Source organism: Phyllostomus hastatus, unplaced genomic scaffold, assembly GCF_019186645.2.
Source record: "Phyllostomus hastatus isolate PE091 unplaced genomic scaffold, TTU_PhHast_1.1 phas_contig_1, whole genome shotgun sequence".
NCBI lineage: Eukaryota > Metazoa > Chordata > Mammalia > Chiroptera > Phyllostomidae > Phyllostomus > Phyllostomus hastatus.
Genome location: NW_025333498.1, coordinates 44242279 through 44248278, shown reverse-complemented (window position 1 = coordinate 44248278; position 6000 = coordinate 44242279). Strand labels below are relative to the sequence as shown.

Below are 6000 nucleotides of genomic sequence, written 5' to 3'. Positions count from 1 at the left end.
TTCTTGAACTCCGTGGTTCAGTGAACATGCATAGCCTATAATTATTGTTGAGACCCCCTCCAAAAAATAAAAGATATATCTTGAATTGGTTGAATTTGACACAGATGGGCAAATAACAGCGTGTCAAAAATGATGCCCTTTGGATCCTTTATTTTATTTTTCTTCTTAAGTCAGGCGACACAAAGAATCATTCAGTTAGACCAAAAGCTCTTCAGAAGATTTCAGACTGCTTAGGAAACTGCCAGAGAGGACACACCAATGTGAGAGCCATAGCCAGAACCACACAGAACCACATGTGCTGGATGGGTACCTTCCTTACCTCCAGATGGCAGCATGGCCCTAGGTTATGTTCTCTGAAGTTCTAATGCTACCTGTCCAAGACCACAAGAACTTACTAACTGGGGTACCTCTTTGTGGGTCCATCATGCATGAGACAGAAACACCACGTTTGTGAATTGGAGGTGGCTTCTTGGCTTCCCAAGTCAATGGGCAGAGCCTCCTGACAGCATGTGAACATGTTTGGGCCAACTGAGGGTAGTAGAGACTTAGGTTTTACGCCCTTGCTAGAAGGCAAAGAAAGAGGAAGTTTCCTCAGTGCTTAGCAGGCTGCTCCTCCCCCTACTAAATTTTTAACCACATATTTCCCCCATTAAATCAAAATTGATCATACCTATAGAAATGTGTATTGTCTGCAAATTGAAAATCTCATTGAAAAATAGCAATATTGGTGATTATACAAGGCAATTTCATCAAATCAAGTAATGATGTGATGTGTGTGGTTAACCGTAGCTACGCAGGAAGTGGTTTTATTTAAAAGTTTTTGAGCTCACACCCAACCCCTCCTTTTCTTTTTTTTTCTTCAGTACTGAAATTAAGCAGCATCCAGCATAGGCCCACTCTTATGACATGTGACTTCACTGTTTTCCGTTTTTGTTGAAAGAGTCATTAACAGTTAGAAGTTGATGGCAGTTTCAATAACCAGTATCACAGAGAAAAGGTGAGTTTTAACTTTATATCGAACATGAAATTTAAACTTGAAAACACTTAACAGATTATCCTAAACTTTGGTGTTGGCTTACAAATAATTCTATAAAAATGTAATGTTTTCACCTGTGATTGAAACATCAGTTTGTTTCCTCTGGTGTAGGAAAAAATATTCATATTTGCAGCTGTCAATTCTCAACTTCTTTACTGATATATTATACTAGGACAATTTGCTCAAATGTTACATTAAAATATTAAAGACAAAGTAAGGTTTAGTTTTAGTTTGAAAGGTACTTTTAGAAATAACTACTAGAGAACATGTGAAAATTTGCATCTTTAACTGATTGTTTTATAGAAATATGTACTATTTGAGATCAGAGAACAAAAGGTAAAAAAGGTATTTTCTAACAATAAGAAATAACATCTGGATTGCAATGAGAAAGATACCCATCGCAAGGTGTGGTATTAAATTTAGCACTGGAAACCCTTGAAAGGGTGTACTGTAGGCTATTAAATAGCTATTAAAACACAAGAACATTTAAAATGCAAAATAAAGCTGTCTATCATGATATTTAAATACATTTTTTTCTAGATTTTACTTAAGATCTAAAGTGGAACAAGGGCAAGTTTTATTTCATGTGCAAAATTGTGTGTTTAAAACAGAAGTCACAGCTGGCCTCATGGGAGGTTACTTCTGGGAAAAGAGGCAAATTAGAGAAATAGTTCTGTTATTTATGTAATTATATAATTTTCCATACTTGAGATTTTCCAAAATAAAAACTCTAGAAATGAAAAGGTTTTCTTAATCATAAAGTGACAATAACTTTTTTAATATTGATTTCTAGCTTTTATACATTTGTGTGCAGTAACATATGTACAGAAAATATAAAAGGATTGCTAATCACAGAAACAAATACATAAAATAAATCTGACTGTAGATTTTTGAAAGAATTTTAATAAAAGCTCAAGATATGATCCACTCTTCCCTAATATTATTTTTATTGTGCTGCTGGATGGGGGAAGTGATGGCCCCCACAACACCAATTTTTTGTGTAATTAAAAATGGTTACAGGGTTGATAATTGGAAACAATTTTCTTTTCTTTTACTGTCTTCTTTTGAAAGACACTTGTAAATGTATTTTGATATAGTCAATTTAGCAGGAAATTTTTAGGCATACTAATGGTCTCCATTTTAAGGCCTCTTCAGTTGTCAATACTGAAGCTAGCTACTTGTTAACTTAAAATGATCATAAAAATAGAGATTAAGTCCTGGTGTTCAATACATTCTTTATTGTTACAGTGTAAGAAAATTCTGGTAATGTGTATTTGCTTTCATATACTGATTAGCTTTTTAATTTGTTGCATTACCTCACAATGGAAAACACTATTTAAATCTGTCTTCAATATTGTGGTTCTGAACCTCTGTATCTACCGAAGCTGTGTAATTCAGATAGTTTGCATTGATATGTTATTACTTTATTGCATTTTATTATAAAAGAGCATCACATGAATAAGCATATGCAGTACTCACACATTAGAAAAAATGAATATCCACATAAGCATTTGGTACTGAAAAAAAAGTTTAGTATAGTTTTTTAAAGTATGTAATATTTTAAAAGCCAAATTCTCTGTAAAACAATTGTTTCTTACAGAAACAGTTAAATTAACATAAAAACATTGTATGGAGTACATGTAAACTTAAGACTTAATTAAACATATATTAATATGGATTTATAAAGAACAACAAGTGAGGCTTATAGACACGTAAAGGAAACTGTGCTCAGAATTGCTTGGAAAAACAGTAATGCATTCATTCTCTCTTGAATGTACAGACCAAATCTTAAAAAGCAATTCCAAATGAGTTGGTGTAGGTTGACATACCTTTATACCTTGTAAATGAATAAATAAGAAACAAACTTTGGTGAAACAAAAACGGTGCAGAGGATCTCATTTGGAGAGTTATTTCAAAGCTGATTTATTAAAAGAATATCATGCTTTTCCACTTGGGGCCAGCAATCAGCAATATTAAGAAAGGAAACATGTTTTCATTGATATTCCTCCTCTTCTTTTTTATTGTTCTGTTCTGGAGTGACCTACTCTATCCCTAATTTTAAGTGCTCCAACCTTGGGACCTAGAAGGATAGACCCTGGTTTCTCCTTCCATCTCACTCCCATTGTCCTTAAAACTTGTGCATCCTATTTCTCAGTATTTAGAGCATCTGACACAAAGAGCCCAGACTCACAGGAGAGGGACACAGAATTTTGTGTCTCTTAACTTTTCAACCAGGCCTCCCCTATTCCTCTGAGTAAAATTTTACTAAGGTCTCTCAGCAGACAAGATCCATAAGAACAGACAAATGTTGAGGGCATCAGTCTCAAGTGAGGCAAATAGAGAGGTATATTTTATGATGAAAAATGCATTTTATTAACTCGTTGGCTCTGCTTTTGGTATTTAAGCCTAGAATTCTGACACCATCTTGTAGAAAGGGATCATCAAAGAGATGTGTCCATTGCTCTAAGATATTCCTGAAGAGATATTCACATTTCTCATAGTAGATGAAAATTACTAGCATTATATCTTCAGACACTTTTGGTATTTCCACAACCTTAGAAAATATTTAACATAATCAATTGCTTTATATGTTTGAAAAAAATAGATGAACCTGGAAAATATGCTAAGTGAAATAAGCCAGTCAGAGAATGACAAAAACCATATGATTTTACTCATATGTGAAATTTAATGAACAAACTAAATTAACAAGCAAAATATAGACAGGCTCATAGGTAGAGAGCAAGCTGACAGCTCTGGGGGTCAGGGGTTAGGAGACACAGGGATTGAGCAAAAACAAAAAAAGACTCATGGACACGGACAACAGTGTGGTGATTTCTGGGGGGGCAGGTGGAGTTGGAAGAGAGGATACAAGAAGGATACATGGTAATGGAAAAAATACAATGATAAAAAATTATTTAAAAAATAATTTACTATCCTAAATTTAACTCCTTGAGTAACAGAAACATAGAGACATTTTTTTTTGCTCTGCAAAATAATTTTATATAACAATACTTTAAAATGTACTTATAAATATTCTCAATTCCAATTTGTAGTTGACTATTAATTACAAAATATAAAAAATGAGTTAAAATTAGCCTAGGCAATAGAGATATGCAATGATTTATACAACTGAAAATCCAAGGAAAGCAGAGTCAGGCATGGGTGAATCTAAATGTTCACATGTGGTTATAAGGTTTTATTTTCTTTATTCTTTAGCTCATTTTTCACTGTGCTAATGCAGTTTCTGGCAGAAACTCACACTAAATTGACAAGAAAGCTTTAGCTTTACATCTGAGCCTTTCAGCAATCTCTGTTGCAAAAGAGTATTTTCCCTTTGTCACATAAAAGGTCTCAAATTGAGATCTGATTGGACTGAATTGTGTCGTGTGACCATAGCTGAGCCATCATTGATTCCAGTAGATTCCCTGAGTGATCAGGTCTAGGTCACAGGCCCACTCTTGTCCTAAGGAACCACCTGCCCTTGCAACACATGGACTCTTAGCAGAAAAGAGGAGCCCCCACCTTGCAGAAACTAAAATGTTTTCCCCAGAAGAAAGGTGACTTTATTTATAGGAGAAAGCCACAGAACTCTACATAATAGCCACATATAGTCTCATTTAAAATCATCACTTACTCGCCCTGTCTGGCGTAGCTCAGTGGATTGAGCGTGGGCTGCGAACCAAACCATCGCAGGTTCGATTCCCAGTCAGGACACATGCCTGGGTTGCAGGCCATGGCCCCCAGCAACCGCACACTGATGTTTCTCTCTCTCTCTCTCTCTCTCTCTCTCTCTCTCTCTCTCTCTCTCTCTCTCTCTCCCTTCCTTCTCTCTCTAAAAATGAATAATAAAATCTTTAAAAAAATTTTTTAAAAATCATCACTCAAATTGTCCAAATTCTATAATAAGAAAGAAATATAGTAGCAGTTTAAAAGTAGGTTTGAATGGCACAAGTGATTCAATTAAATAGAAATCAAAATATTTTTAACGAGCTGCTCCATGTATGAACCACCTCCCCACAGTGTCTTCTAAAAGCTTATGATCTAGTATCACTGTTATATTAATAATTGTAACACAAATAAAATGTGCTATATATGATAAAAAGATACCAGAAATACTCTATTAGGGTTAAGAGAAATTCATCTAACATTTCTGTACATGCAATAAACTAGAGAATTTTGCAGGTGTTGCATCATTTGATCATATCCTATCAGAAAAATCAGGATTGCCTTGGAGAAAACCTTTGGAGTAGTTTTCAGACAAAGTGAGGACTGGGGAGATAAGAAACTTTCCAAGTGACATGAAGGGAATGTGTCAAGACACAAAAGCATGGAGGAATATCAGAAAATTGTCAAGGAAGAGTGGATTGTCTCATTTTGTTAGGTAGAAGTATGGTGGTAGAAGGTAAGAACAGAAAGAGAGTTTGAGATCCGAATAGAGTGAACCAGCTGAACAGACTGTAACTAGGGATAACAGGGTTGTTGAGCAGGGAAAATGCCTATTTGAATATTCACATTTTCTTTCTCAGTGAGTTGTCTAGCATCAGGATTTTGTTGCTTCTTCCATATGCTTCATTGTGACAAATGCTTCAGGGTGGCTTATAGAAACAGTTGCAATCTGTGGAGGGAGGTATTCGGTAAGCTCAACTCCTCAGGGAGCTTTAAGTTCTTACACAGGCCATGGCATTTTTTTTTCATTTTATGAAAGTCATTTCTATAATGTTTTGCTTGTTTTTAATGTGAGAATAAGTAATAGATTGAAGTCATTCAAAATCAAAATAAAAACTAAATATAAGACTTTTAGAGAAAAAATTTTCTCACATTCTTATTTTTATATATCCATTCAACCTCACCTTAATGTAACAGACAAGCACATTTTTTAACCCTTTACCTTTCCTGTGTACACATACTTGTGTTATACATATCTTCTTTTATTATATATTGAAGGTAGCATACTATACATGCTT

At 34.6% G+C, this 6000-nt stretch overlaps 1 protein-coding gene across 3 annotated transcripts in view; it reads left to right on the top strand.

The window, feature by feature from the left end:
- The first annotated feature begins 865 nt into the window (after window positions 1-865).
- ARHGAP15 (Rho GTPase activating protein 15) overlaps window positions 866-6000 on the top strand; it is a 619068-nt gene continuing 613933 nt past the window's right edge. The window contains exon 1 of one of the 3 annotated variants that reach the window (XM_045838525.1): window positions 866-997. The gene's annotated coding sequence lies outside the window, so the exon portion shown is untranslated. The remainder of the gene's footprint in view (window positions 998-6000) is intronic. The other 2 variants (XM_045838438.1, XM_045838608.1) reach the window with 2 other exon arrangements.